This window comes from Triturus cristatus, chromosome 1_1 (assembly GCF_964204655.1).
Source record: "Triturus cristatus chromosome 1_1, aTriCri1.1, whole genome shotgun sequence".
Classification (NCBI taxonomy): domain Eukaryota; kingdom Metazoa; phylum Chordata; class Amphibia; order Caudata; family Salamandridae; genus Triturus; species Triturus cristatus.
The window spans coordinates 1,024,539,351-1,024,554,141 of NC_140579.1; the positions used below are offsets into that span (position 1 = coordinate 1,024,539,351).

The 14,791-nt window shown below is 47.0% G+C and overlaps 1 long non-coding RNA gene across 1 annotated transcript in view; it reads left to right on the forward strand.

Moving 5' to 3' along the window:
- LOC146871473 (uncharacterized) overlaps positions 1-14,791 on the forward strand; it is a 72,265-nt gene that overhangs the window by 29,080 nt on the left and 28,394 nt on the right. Inside the window, exon 2 of the long non-coding RNA XR_014981004.1 lies at positions 12,641-12,770. This is a non-coding gene — a long non-coding RNA (uncharacterized LOC146871473). The remainder of the gene's footprint in view (positions 1-12,640; positions 12,771-14,791) is intronic.

The following is a 14,791-nucleotide window of genomic DNA, read 5'->3' on the forward strand; positions in this document are numbered from 1 at the left end:
AACATAGGCCCTGGGCACCTGATTGGCAGGAGTCCAGGGCACACTCAGTCAAAGTACATTCAGCAAGTTAGCAAAAAGTGGGGGCATACCATGCAAGAAAGATGGCACTTCCCACACAACCCCCCCCCCCCCCCACAAAACGAAAGGTGATGAGACTAACCTCGCCCTATGGAGACTTCATTGTCTAAGCGGAAGAACCTGAAAAGTCCATCTGCATTGGCATGGGCAGTCCCTGGTCTGTGTTCCACTTCAAAGTCCATTCCCTGTAGGGAGATGGGCCACCTTAGTAGTTTTGGAATTTCCCCTTTCATCTGCTTTAGCCATCTGAGAGGTCTGTGGTCAGTTTGAACCAGGAAGTGAGTACCAAACAAGTATGGCCTCAACTTCTTCAGGGACCAAACCACAGCAAAGGCCTCCCTCTCAATGGCACTCCAACGCTGCTCTCTGGGGAGTAGCCTCCTGCTTATAAAAGCAACAGGTTGGTCTTGGCCTTCATCATTGGTCTGGGATAGGACCGCTCCTATCCCTAGCTCAGAGGGATCAGTCTGCACTATGAACTGCTTGGCATAATCTGGAGCTTTTAGAATTGGTGCTGAGCACATTGCTTCTTTCAGGGTGTCAAAAGCCTTTTGGCAACTAACTGTCCAGTTAACATTCTTGGGCCTCTTCTTGGAGGTGAGTTCTGTGAGGGGGGTCACAATGGACCCATTTCCCTTCACAAACCTCCTGTAGTACCCAGTCAAGCCAAGGAATGCCCTGACTTGGGTCTGGGTTGTTGGAGCTGCCCAGTCCAGGATGGCCTGGATCTTGGGTTGTAAGGGTTGTACCTGGCCTCTACCTACAAGGTGGCCCAAGTCCACCACAGTGCCCTGCCCTATCTGGCATTTGGATGCCTTGATAGTGAGACCTGCATTTTGCTGAGCCTCTAAAACCTTCCCAAGGTGGATCAGGTGATCCTGCCAGGTGGAGCTAAAGACAGCAATATCATCAAGATAAGCTGCACTAAAGGACTCCAGCCCAGCCAGGACATGGTTCACCAACCTCTTGAAGGTGGCAGGGGCATTCTTTAACCCAAAGGGCATCACAGTAAACTGATAATGCCCATCAGGGGTGGAGCATGCTGTCTTTTCTTTTGCTCCTGGGGCCATGCCAAGCTGCCAGTACCCTGCAGTTAAGTCAAAGGTACTGAGGAATTGGGCTGCCCCTAATTTATCTATCAGCTCATCTGCTCTTGGAATAGGGTGAGCATCGGTCTTGGTGACAGAGTTGACCCCTCTATAGTCCACACAGAACCTCATCTCTCTCTTTTCACCTTGTTGATGAGGTTTGGGGACCAGAACCACTGGGCTAGCCCAGGGGCTCTCAGAGGGTTCAATGACCCCTAACTCCAGTATCTTGCTGACCTCAGCTTTGATGCTTTCCTTGACTTGGTCTGACTGGCGATAGATTTTGTTCTTGACAGGTGCACTGTCACCAGTGTCCACATCATGGGTACAGCAGTTTGTCAGACCAGGGGTCAGGGAAAAGAGGCTAGCATACTGTTGCAAGACTTGCTTGCAGTCAGTCTGCTGTTGGGCAGAGATGGTGTCTGGAAAGACCACACCATCTACACACCATCTACTGACCCATCTTGTGGGCTGTAGGAGAGGAGGTCAGGGAGAGGTTCACTCTCTGCTTCCTGTTCCTCATCAGTCACCATCAGCATGGTGATGTCAGCCCTGTCATTGTAGAGCTTAAGGCGGTTCACATGGAGAACCCTTTTGGGTGTCCTGCTAGTGCCCAGGTCAACTAAATAGGTGACCTCACTCTTTCTTTCTAGGATGGGGTATGGGCCACTCCATTTATCTTGGAGGGCCCTTGGTGCCACTGGCTCCAAAACCCACACCTGTTGCCCAGGTTGAAATTCAACCAGTGCAGCTTTTTGGTCATACCAGTGTTTTTGGAGCTCCTGGCTGGCCTCAAGGTTCTTGGATGCTTTTTCCATGTACTCAGCCATTCTGGACCTTAGGCCAAGCACATAGTCCACTATGTCTTGTTTGGGCTCTTGAAGATGCCTCTCCCAGCCTTCTTTTACAAGACAAAGAGGTCCCCTCACAGGATGACCAAACAGAAGTTCAAAGGGTGAGAAACCTACTCCCTTCTGTGGTACTTTCCTGTAAGCGAAAAGCAGGCATGGTAACAGGACATCCCATCTTCTTTTGAGTTTTTCAGGAAGACCCATGATCATACCTTGCAATGTCTTGTTGAATCTCTCAACCAGGCCATTGGTTTGTGGATGGTAGGGTGTAGTAAACTTGTACTGCACTCCACACTCCTTCCACATGTGTGTCAGGTAAGCAGAGATGAAGTTGGAACATCTGTCTAAACCACCTCCTTAGGAAACCCTACCCTGGTAAAGACACCCAGGAGGCTACTGCAAGAGCTGTAATAGTCCTAAGTGGAATTGCTTCAGGGTACCTAGTAGCCTGAACCACTACTACTAGAATAAGTGTGTTCTCTGAGGCTGTGGGAGGTTCAAGTGGACCCACAATGTCCGCTCCTACCCTTCCAAAGGGTACTCCCACCACTGGTAGTGGGATGAGGGGGGCCTTTGGGTGGCCACCTGTCTTGCCACTGGCTTGACAGGTAACACAGGAGCTGACAAACTCCTTCATCTTTTGGTGCATCTGGGGCCAGTATAAGTGACTCACTAGCCTTTCCCAAGTTTTGGATTGCCCCAGATGTCCAGCTAGGGGGATGTCATGAGCCGAAGTTAGGAGGAACTCCCTATACTTCTGTGGCACTACCACCCTCCTGGTGGCTCCAGGAGTGGGGTTTCTTGCCTCAGCATACAGTAATCCCTCTTCCCAATAAGCTCTGTGGGTACCACTGACATCTCCCTTTGCTTCTGAAACAGCTTGCTGCCTCGGGCTTTCAATAGTGGGACAGTCTCGCTGACCCTGGCACAGCTCTTCCCTAGAGGGTCCCCCTGGGCCCAAGAGTTCAACCTGGTAAGGGTCAAGCTCCATGGGCTCAGTTCCCTCAGGGGTATCCAAATCTTCTCCCTGTGGAGAGGGGTCCTGAATGTTTTACTGTACAGAAGCTGGTTCCCCAGTCTTCTTACCTTTTTTCTTGGTTGGTTGGGCCATTATTTCAGGCTCCAGGCCTACTTTTTCCCCCTTCCTCTTGCTCTGGTTTGCACACACACCAATTCAGGGATGCCCAGCATGGCTGCATGGGGCTTTAGCTCAATGTTTCCAGATCATTTCCAGGCAGACAGGCAGCTGGCAACTTTGGAGAGACCACTACCTGTTTCAGGCCAGTAACCCCCCCCCCCCCCCCAGCCTAATGTCACCATGGCCATGGGATGACTAGTGGTGACACTGTCAGCATTGGTGACTGGGTAAGACTTCCCAATCAAATATTGCTCTGGGGAAACCAGTGTGTCTCTCACCATAGTGACACTGGCACCTGTATCCCTCAGAGCTTCTACCCTAGTTCCATTCACCCAGGGGTACTGCAAATATTTCTTTAAGTTGGGTGGCCACACATCTACAGTGGCAAACTCCACTTCCCCCAGTGAGACTAGACTTGCTTCAGTGTGTTCCCAGATTTGCTCTGGGTACACTTCTGATCCCATCTGTATGCTTGCTGCCCCAGGAGTAGCTGTACTGGGTGCCTTAGTGGCTTTGATGTGGGGGCAAGACTTATCTACAGTTCGGTGTCCTGACCTCTTACAGTTATTACACCAGGCCTTTTAGGGATCAAAGTTCTTCCCCCTATAGGGTTGAGGCACATAGGGAGTATTACAAAATACTACAGTGGTAGTGATGGTTTTAACAGTCGCACATCAAATTCTAAACATTCCTCAAGTTCTGTACTATCCTACGAGATTACGGTGCCCATCGGGTTAAGGAGGACATCCCAATTCTTTGTGGAATTTGTGTTCACAGCCTTGATAAAGTTACGTACTGTAACGAAACACGTGTCGGCTGTCCTGGATTGTTTCCCCGACGGGGTGGCGGATTTGGACTGTTTCCCCCGACGGGGTTTTTGTTCTCTGGCCTTTTCTCAAACATCAATCTTGAGAAACCTTTAGGATTAGATCTTCATATTGGGTCATTACTTTGTATATTTGTGGTGTAATCAAAAAAGAAAAATACATTATTGGAATATTGCAAATGAGTTATTTGAACATTGAAATTGTGTACCTGAACTTTGTACAGTGTATGTAGAATCACTTTGGAACCATATAGAGTGTGCCGTGAAATTATGTGTAATTTGTAGAACACATTTATTATTACTTTGAAATTGCACATGTTGTGCCTTAAAACTATATGTAATTGATATTACTCCCTCAACATACCACATTAAACTGTGCGGATACGAACTATGCAAATATTGCCTGCTTTTTGATGTTCTTTCCTGTTTTCATTTTCTCTCAAAGGAATTTTTATGATATATATGGTCTCTCACTGAGGGGACAGAACACCAATTATCCAAAAAGTAATTTATGATTTTGATTATCCATTGTTTCAAGAGTACTGGTTGACACTTCAACTATAACGTTAGAGTGCCGGTGTATATCTTAATAAAAAGCACATAGGGAGTAGTTTGGGTCCCACCCCCCTGAACAGGTTTTGGGGCCCTTTAGAAGACTCAGACTTTTTATCTTGGGGATTCTCACTACCTTTCCCCTGGGGAGGCTTTGTGACCACTTTCTTCTGGTCACCCCCAGTGGCTGTCCTTGTCACCCTAGTCTTGACCCAGTGGTCTGCCTTCTTTCCCAATTCTTGGGGAGAAATTAGACCTAGGTCTACCAAATGCTGATGCAACTTTTCATTTGTGCAGTTACTCAATATATGTTCCTTCATGAATAAATTGTACAATCCAGTAAAATCCTGCACACCATGTCCAGCTAACCAACCATCCAGTGTCTTTACTGAGAAGTCTACAAAGTCAATCCAGGACTGGGTCTCGGTTTTGTTAGCCCCCCTGAATCTAATTATATACTCCTCAGTGGTGAATCCAAATCCCTCAATCAGAGTCTTCCTCATGATGTCATAGGATACTGCCTCTGCCCCAGAGAGCGTCAGAAGCCTGTCTCTGCAGTTACCAGAGAACAGTTCCCACAGGAGTGCCTCCCAGAGAGGTTTCTTTACTCTTCTTATTTCACAAGCCCTCTCAAAGGCTGTGAACCATTCTGTGATGTCATCACCTTCCTCAAATTTAGGGCCAATCCCTTTGGGGATTTTAGGATCAGAAGTTTCCTCCCTATCCTTGTTTTTATTATTGCTGCCACCATTGATGGGTGCTAAACCCATCTCTCTCCTTTCTTTTTCTAGAGCCAGGAGCCTGGACTATCTTTTGGCCAGCCTTTCTAAAAGGCTGTCCTCTTCACTGGTGGGTCCCCCAGTGATCTCTCTGGTACCAGAGTCACCTGTGTGACCTCTAGGTCCCCAGATGGTAATTCTTGGATTGAAGGGTATGGGGGCCCTCTCCTCCCTAGGGAATAGTGTGGGGGGTTATTATCCACCTCCCCTTCTTCCCTTTCCTCATCTTACTGGCCATCACCATGTTCAGATGGGTGGTCCTTAGCATACTCAGCCAAGAGCTCCCGGAGCCCTGGTTTGGTTGGATACAGGCCCACTGGTATATTTTTAAGTTTGCATAGGGACCTCAATTCCTTGAAAGACAAGTGTAACTAAGGTGAGAGGGCAAGCTCCTCCACCAGGTCCATGTTATTATTTTTACTAATAGCTGGGTTTGTTTGAGTCATTCTAACCCGACAGTTCTAATCCTCTACCCTGATTATAGTGACTTTTATTTTTCTAAAATTCCAATGGGACTTAATCAAGGCCCTAGCAAGACTTTCAGTATTTTGGAAAAGACCAATCAGAATTCTAAAGACAATTTTAAGAGTTCTGTCATGTGATCAGATGGTAACCAAGTAGTCCAACAAATGCAAGTTTGTATCCCACCGCTGATCCACCAATGTGATAAAGTGGCTCTGTATATACTGTTCCCAAATAGGTACAGGGTGTACAGAGTCCACAGTCCCCAGAGGTTTGGCAGAGGCTAAAGTTAGATATAACCTTACTCTCTAAAGTGGTAGCTTGGTCGAGCAGTAAGGCAGTATCAGAGGACAGTGTAAAGCATTTGTTGCACACACTCAGTCAGCAAATGGTCTTACACACTCAATAACTGAACTCTAGGCCAATGGATTATATATAAAAAATATATGCTTGTTTTATTTTAGAACCAACAATATGTATAAAAATATACTTTCTCAGAATGAGATGGTTTATATAAATACATTTGCAATATGCAATTGGCTTTTGTAGAACAATACAAGTGGTTGCTTTAGGCAACACAATTTTAAACACAATAATGTATTGAGTTTCATGGAAGTTTCAAGTTATTTGCAATAGATTACTTTTAGGATTACTTTTGGGATTCCAGGACTGGATCCTAGATTCAGTCCTGGGTCAGTATTTGGAAACAAGTGATAAAAGTCGACTTAGTTACTGTTATGATTTTAAGACAATATTTTGCTATTTTAAAAGTTGACACTTAGAAAATATTTCATAGAAAACAGTCAATGATTCCCTATGGAAGAAAATTCAAGTTGCAGGTATAGTAGGTTCTCGTTACTTTTGTAATCCAGTACTGGGTGCCTAGACTCAGTACTGGGACCTTTATGCAAAACAGGTAAGTAATTACGTTTTCACAATTTATACGATTTTGAAAGAATATTTAAAGTTTTCAGAAATCGACACTTAGAAGAAATTTCACAGAAAAACAGTCAATGGTTTCCTATGGAAGAAAATTGGATTACTGGTAAGTACAGTTGTGAATATTTTTCAGGGTCAGTGCTGGGCACCAAGATCCAGCACTGGGAGCTCACCTAATAGCAGGTGAGTATTTTCGTTTTCGTTACTCGGCTGATTTTTGGTGAATATTTTAAATTTAGAAAAGTCCACACGTAGAAGAAATTTCAGGAAAAACCAGTTAATGTTACCCTATGTAGAAAATTGAGTTATCGGCTGTCAGGTAATTACTTGACTGGCAAAGTTAAGGTTCTGGGCACAGACTCGGGGGTCTCCCAGGGTCAGGTAGGTACAGTTGTTACACCCTCAGTGGCACAGGGGCAGCCGGGTGCAGAGTGAGTTAGGCCCAATGTTATCCTATGGAAGGCAGGGGGGCCTTGGTTGGTGGCTGCTGACTAGCAGGCCACAAGGCTGTGGTAGCTGGGCTCCTGGTCACTTGCTCAGGGCAAATGGGGAAGTAGATAGGTGCAAAGGTTACACTGCCAGGGCCATTCGGGCGGCTGGGTGCAGGGTGCTTTTGAGCCTTCAGGCGCTCAATTGATTTCAAAGGGTAAGCTCCGGTTTAGAAAAAGACTGCAAGCTCGGGGACGAAGATTCTTCATGTGCCACCACCACTTCGAGAGGTAAGTTGGGTAGTTGGAGGATAGGTAGGTACCCAGGAGTTGAGCACAGGGGGCTGCGGGGCGCCGGGTGCAGGGGCGCCTTTTGGTGTCGGGAAATCTTACCCTCTGTTGAGCGCGGTTGGGGGGTACCTGGTTCTCAGGCTGCAGGCATCGTCAGGAGCGTTGAAGGAAGTCCTTGGGTGCCGGACTCGGGGTCACAGTCGCCTTGGGGTCGTCCTCGTGGTCTTTGTTCACTCCGGCACAGGCCAGGCTTGGCGAGTGCAGAGTGTGTAGGGTTCGCGGTTCCGGGCTGATGCCATGGAGTAGAAGCTGATTTTGAGTAGAGCCTCTACTCATGGAAGTCCCAGGTGCTTAGAGCCAACAGGTAGCCAGGTCCTCCGGGGTTTGTGAGGTTGCTGGCCACTAGAGATGCCGGGTTGGAGCAGGAGCAGGTTCGAGGGTCGACAGGCCGGTAGGGCTGGGGCCAAAGCAGTTGGTGTCTTCCTCTTCTTAGCAGCTGCAGGGCAGGTCTTCTTTCTTCTTGCTCTTCTTTGTATTTCAGAATCTGGAATCTGGGGAAGGAAGGTTCAGGGTGCCCCTAAATACTAGATTTAGGGGCGTTACAGGTAGTTAAAGGGCAGGGACCAATGGGTCCCTATCCTAGGGTGGGTACACCCCCTATTCTGCCACTCTCCTGTGGGAGGGGGGGCAGTAGTCTAGTCCTGATTGGGCAGGGCCTCCCATCTTCAAGATGGCGAGCGCCCAGAGATGTGCTTCACCTCGCCTCCCCCACCTGAGGGGTGGAGTTGGCAGGCTGGCACATCCCCTGTCCTTATTTGGGGTTTCCGGCCAAGCTTCCCACCAGAGTGGGGGTTGCAAGTGGCCTGGGGAAGCTCACAGAGGCGGCATGCCTTAGAGGCTTCCCCCTGCCCATCCTGGGGGAGGAGATCTAGCACCTCACCCAGGATGTGCATTGTTGCAGGCCCAGGAGAGCAGGGGCTCTCCTACCCAGGGGTCCAGCAACATGTCTGCTGTGCGCAGCCTAGGCAGCGTCTCAGACCAGACGTGGATTGTAGGTTAGGTTTCAGGGGGCATCTCCAAGATGCCCTCTGTGGTGCTTGGTACATTAAATCTCACACTGGCGTCAGTGTGGGTTTAATGTGCTGAGCAGTTTGATACAAAACTTCTCAGTCTTCAGTGATGCCATTATGGTGCTGTGGAGTTCGTGTTTGACAAGCTCCCAGCACCATGTACTCTTAAATGGCAGCACTGCACTTACAGGGCCCAGGAATGGACCTGGGTACTGTAGGGGCACAGGGCTCATGCTCCTGTGCCCACATCACTGGCATAGGGCATCCAGCTAGAGGGGTGGTGGATGTATGCCAGGGCAGTGTATGTTGTGGGCGTGGCACACAGGGATGTGTGCCATGTCGACTCTCTGTTTTGTCCTGTATCCAGACACTCAGCCTGCAAGGACATTGTGTGTGTGTTAGGGTACAGGGCCTCTAAGGGTGGCACAATGAGTGCTGCAGCCCATAGAGGCCTTCCCTGGTTACAAGGCCCTGGGTACCTAGGGTACATTTACCAGGGGCTGACATGTGGCCAGGGTTTGCCAATTTGGGTTGGAGGTTTTGGTTTAGGGAAGAAACATAGGCCCTGGGCGCCTGATTGGCAGGAGACCAGGGCACACTCAGTCAAAGTACATTCAGCAATTCAGCAAAAAGTGGGGGCATACCATGCAAGAAAGATGGCACTGTCTCACATGGAGTTCCAGTCTTCCCATACCTCAACGATTGGCTGTTTAAGGCTGACTCACTCTATGGTAGTCGTCTGCCACCTTCCGACTACGTCAAACCTCCTTCACTCGCTGGGGTTCACTATGAACATACTGAAGTCACATCTGACTCCCTCTCAGACACTCCTTTTCATCGCAGCTGTTCTGGACACAGTGTAGTTTCAGGCATATCCTCCTAAGTCCAGGATATTCAGGCTATGATCGCAATGTTTCAGTTTCTATCCTGGATTTTGGTGGGAATAACTCTGAGGCTATTGCTTTTGCTCATGCCCTTGGCAAATGTAACCTCTGCAGTGGGACCTGAAGTTTCAGTGGGCACAGCATCGGGGAATCTCTCCAACATGGTTCAGATCTTGGAGGGGACAGCAAAAGATCTACAGTGGTGGCTAACAAGCCACAATTGGGTCAGTGGCAGACCCCTCTCCCTTCCCCAACCGTAGCTGACTGCAGTGACAGATGCACCACAGTGACATATGCATATCTCCTGGACTAGGGTAGCCATCTGGGAGACGTGGAGATCGGAGAACTCTGGTGTCCAGCGGAGTCCGAGCTTCGTATTGACCTGTTGGAGCTGCGGGTGATTCGCTTGTGTTAGACCTATCAGATTTAGAGTTATCTTTCTCCCAACTTATTTTGCCTTCCTCCATTTTTCTGACCTCTTTTTTGCTGGCATTGGGACTCTGAGAACTTTACCACTGCTAACCAGTGCTAAAGTGCATGTGCTCTCTCCTTTAAACATGGTAACAGTAGCTCATATGCAACTGGCATATTTAATTCACTTATGTGTCCCTAGTAAAGAGCACTACAGGTTCCCAGGGCCTGTAGATTAAATGCTGCTAGTGGGCCTGCAGTCCTGGTTGTGCCACCCACTTACATAGCCCCCTAAACATGTCTCAGGCCTGTCATTGCAGATCCTGTGTGTGCATCTTAAACTGCCATTTGACCTGTTAAAATAAACCTTTTGCCACGGCCAAAATTTCCATTTTAATGCATATGTCAACCCTAAGTTAATCCCCGGATAGCCCAAAGGGCAGGGTGCAATGTATTTAAAAAGCAGGACATGTACTTTCACCTTTCTCATGTTGTAGTAGTCAAAAACTCCTAAATTCATTTTGCTGCTGCAAGGCCTATATCTCTCATAGGTTAAAATTTGAATAACCTCATTATATTTTATAAGTGTAATTTCCAAACGGGAAGATATAAATGGTTCATGTTTGGTGTCTCTGAAATCCTAATTTCAAATCCTAATTTATAGTGAAGTCGAAATTTAACTTACAGTTCTGAAAATGCCACTTTTAGAAAGTTCATTATATCAAGGGGTAGGCCCTATATCACACAGCTAGAGTGGGCCGATAAGTTACAAATGAGTGAAGTATCTAACTGACCATTTATTCGGCTGCCGGCTATTTTAGCAGACTAAGACCAAATCACAAATAAGATGGTCTACATAATTTAATTATTCTTTTTTGGAAAGAGGCTATCCTAAAAAATTGCTCAAACAGGCAAAACGGAGGGCTTAGTTCACACCAAGAGAATGCCTCCTATCCAAGAGAATTAAGGTGCCCATGACTAAAATTGTGTGTGTGTTGACCTTTGGTCCACACACTAACAAATTTCGCCAAATTATTTTAAAAAACTGACGCCTACTCCAGGACTTGGAATGCCCGTTTGAAAGGCCGCTATTTGCCATGAAGAAATTAGTATAGGGCAGCAACTGGTGAGGGCTGACTGCACCCCAGTGATAAAAAAACAGGACCTACGCTCCCAGTGGAACTTAAAACCAATCGAAAGCCACCACAAGTGCGGGAATTGTGTTTCCTGTGAAACGACCTGTGAAGGATCCATTTTTGAGCATGACACCATTAAATGGATTCATAATTCCTTTTCAAATTGCAAAATGAAGAATGTCGTTTATGGAATCACTTGCCCATGTGGAAAACTGTATATCGGTAAAACCAACCAAGAGATCCGATTCCAAATTGTCCAACATCGCTCTAGAATACGTACAAAAGTGCTCCTATGGTCAGCCACTTTATACAAGCTAACCACAGTGAAAGAGACATTAAATGGATAGTCCTTTGTGTGGTTAAACTGGCGCCACGAGGAGGAGACCGAAAGAACCCTTCTACCAAATGAAGCCTACCTCTTCCTTAAGTTTAATAGCGCCACATCTGGCGCTATGAGATGTCCGAAATATCAAGGACGTAAAACACCGAAGACGTTTGAACAAGTCTGGTCATGACTGCAACACTGCACTACAAATCTAAGAATTCATCCTTTATGAGCATGGTACATTATGGCCCAGCTGAGTCTATCGGACACACAGCTCACGGTAGGCCGATAGGTAACTGACTGAAGTTGAAAGTGTTAATACGCATTAACTACACACTACAAGACCCAGCATCCACTGCTTGTTAACCATTCAAACTGTGGACAAAGTACAGGAAGTCCGTTTCAGCGCAGATTAACAAAACCGAACAGAACTTGTTCCATTTGGCAGACGGAAGCCGAAAAGGTAGAAGGATGGCCGCTTGAACTAAAATGTGAGTCACCACGTTGGTTACAATGTATCTTGGCGAAAAAGAAGCACAGTTATTTATGACTCATTTCGTGATTGCCCGAAATGAGTCATAAATAACTGTGCTTCTTTTGAGAGACAATGAACTTGTGCGCATTAGCCGCGATTGAAAACCACTCGGCGTTTCAGCCAGGGGTAATCACGCACTGCCGCTGGCAGTAGGATTCACAGGGGCAGATCTATATCGGAGATGCGCCACTTTTACGCCGCCGTTGCGTCACTTTTGTGACGCAGCGGCGGTGTACACCCTGCGCCACGTTGCGCCATATTTACATCGTGACGCATCTATGGAGATGCGTCACGATGTAAAGCCCTGCGCCACGTAAAACCTGCGTCAGGTTTCAAGTGGGCGTGTCGACAGGGGGGGGGGGGCGTTCCGTCGCAGGAACGCCCCTGAAAAGTGACTCAGTCAAATCTATAAGATTTGACTGAGTCACTTTCCCAACGCTGATGCGCCAAAACCCTGCGCCTGCTTGAAGCAGGCGTAAGGCTTGACGCACCATGTTAGGGATAGGGTAGGTTGGAACAGTGCTGGAGTTGCGTCGCGCTTGCGACGCAACTGAAGCACTGCGCCAACCTTACGCCATCGGATGCGTCACACGTCTGTTTATTCCTGCGCCATGATGCGCCGCATTGTAAATGCGGCGCATCATGTGTGGCGCAAGGGTAAACTTGCGTGACGCATCATTCCTGGCGCATCCTTGCTGATTTGCAGGGATGCGCCAGGAAACATAAATCTGCCCCACAGTGTTTAGGGCCATCGTTTGAAATCAGAAAGTAAGCTCTAAGTCGGATGCGAAAAAAATGATTCCGCAACATGTAGTTCAATTTCTGGTAACTAGAACTTTTCTTTCAGATCAAAACGAATGCTCAAGCATCTGCTGGCGGAGAGAAACTTTTAATAGTGCAGCACCTGTTGAAGAACGCATTATCTTCGTGTTACGACTTATAGCGGATGCAACAGCATTTTCGGCCCCTTCCTATGAGTAAGTGACACGTTTTGTAAATATACTAAGCCTCCCCTAAGAACACTAGAGGGTATTGATTACGTGTCTGTCTTTTCAAACAACAAAACTTGCTGTGTTTAAAATCTCCTAGCTTTATCTACAACACCAGGAGCTACAATTAAGTCAGTAGCCAGTACTCAAATATTACATTAGCTCTCTTCAAATTATTCTATATTTGATTTTGTATTGGCCGTTCATGTTTCAGGCCTTCTGGTCAGGTACATGAGTAAATTGGGCTCCCTACAACTTTGAAGAGATTCCTAGACGTATAAACAGGTACACACTTCCCTATTTTTGTATGAGTCTTACAGATATAGAGAAAAGTAGGGCAACCCCCCTTTTTTAAAACACATTTCTTTTTGGTTTCACATAATCCAGTCACAGACCTGAAGAGAATCCCTTGATATAAATGGGGTTTGAAACGCGTTGGCATTTATTACCAACAGGGGATTAGTTTGTATAAAACCAAGTATAGCAACTGAGGGAAATAATGTTTTCAAAATATACATCCTCACTAGCATGAAATGTAAATATCCCTGTTGGTTGGTAACCCGAGTTTGTTCCTCGTAAACAGTTTTTGATGGAAATGTGGGTTACCTGGCTGTTTTTCTTGTTTGACTGGTAACAGTTTCAATTGATTGTGATGAACTTTGTTTTAAAGTTTTCACTTTTTGTTTTGACAATGCGTAATTGTGAAATGTAATCCATATCTGTCTCGTGAATTTATCAATTGATTGTGTTGTGATTTGCTTCAATATTTTTACTTTTTTCAGTTCAACTTTGACATTGTGTAAATTGTGAAGTGTAGTCCATATCTGTCTTGTGAACTCATAAATCGCATAATAATTTCCAAAAAAAGAATAATTAAATGATGTAGACCATCTTATTTGTGATTTGGGTCTTGGTCTGCTAAAATAGCTGGCAGCCAAATAATGGTCAGCTAGACACTTCACTTATTTGTAACTTTTAGAAAGTTGTTATTTTGTTACCTTAGCCATTTTGGTGCCTCCAGCCTCTCTCTGACCACCTGATGGGGTGTAGTTGGCAGTTGGGCTTTGTGTATTCACAGTGGGAGCTTAGGTGTGACTGAATGTGCCATCACTGACAGGATGTTAGGGATGAGCTGGACCCAGGCTTCCTCACACCTGAATAGGCTGTGTCCTGTCCCCTCACAAAGGGCTGCATAACCCCTGTAGTTGGTCTGCCAGCCCTGGCTCCAGACTATCTGTGCACTTAAAAGGCATGTCTCTAGAAGTTTCTCCCCCACTTCAAAGGCCCATCGGGGTATAAAAGAAGGACTTCAGACATGACCACTTCAGTACACTTCTGGACCTGTGGATACTCTGCCACGAGGACGGACTGCTGTGCTCCTGTAGGACTGCTACTCTGCTGGACAGCTACTCTGTTGGACTCCAGCTTTGCTGTGCTGACCTGCTGCCTCCTGCCCTTTTGCATGGGTGAGAAGGACTGGACCTGCATCTCTTGAACCCAGGGATATTTGGCTGGCCTCCTGATCTGAAGCCTCAGGGACATAACAGACTTCCAGCAACCTGGACTATGCCATCTCTGAATTTGCCCTGCCAAGTGGTGCCACCCCAGTCCTAGACCCTTGGAAGTGGGCCTAAGGAACTTGCCAGCTGAACTGATGCATTTTCTCTGCTGAGCAACACATACCGGAGCAGAACAAACAAATCTTCTCTTCTGAGCAGATCATCATTCCTGAGCAGAACCAACGCATTGCTGCTGCTGCATGGATTGGTCTTGCCACAGAAGACCCGCATTGCCTTTGGCAGTCCTCAGAACTGGCGCATCGCTGACAGCATGGCGAATCTGCAGCCCAGATCCTCACATCTCTCGTCGACACCAGCTTTGACGACACCAGACTCCACATCGCAGTCTCGTGGCTCCTCAGACCGACATACTGCCAGCTGTCCAATGCATCCTCGAAGCCAGGAGTTTGCCTCACAAGCCCTGCCGACGGGATGCTCGACACCAACACA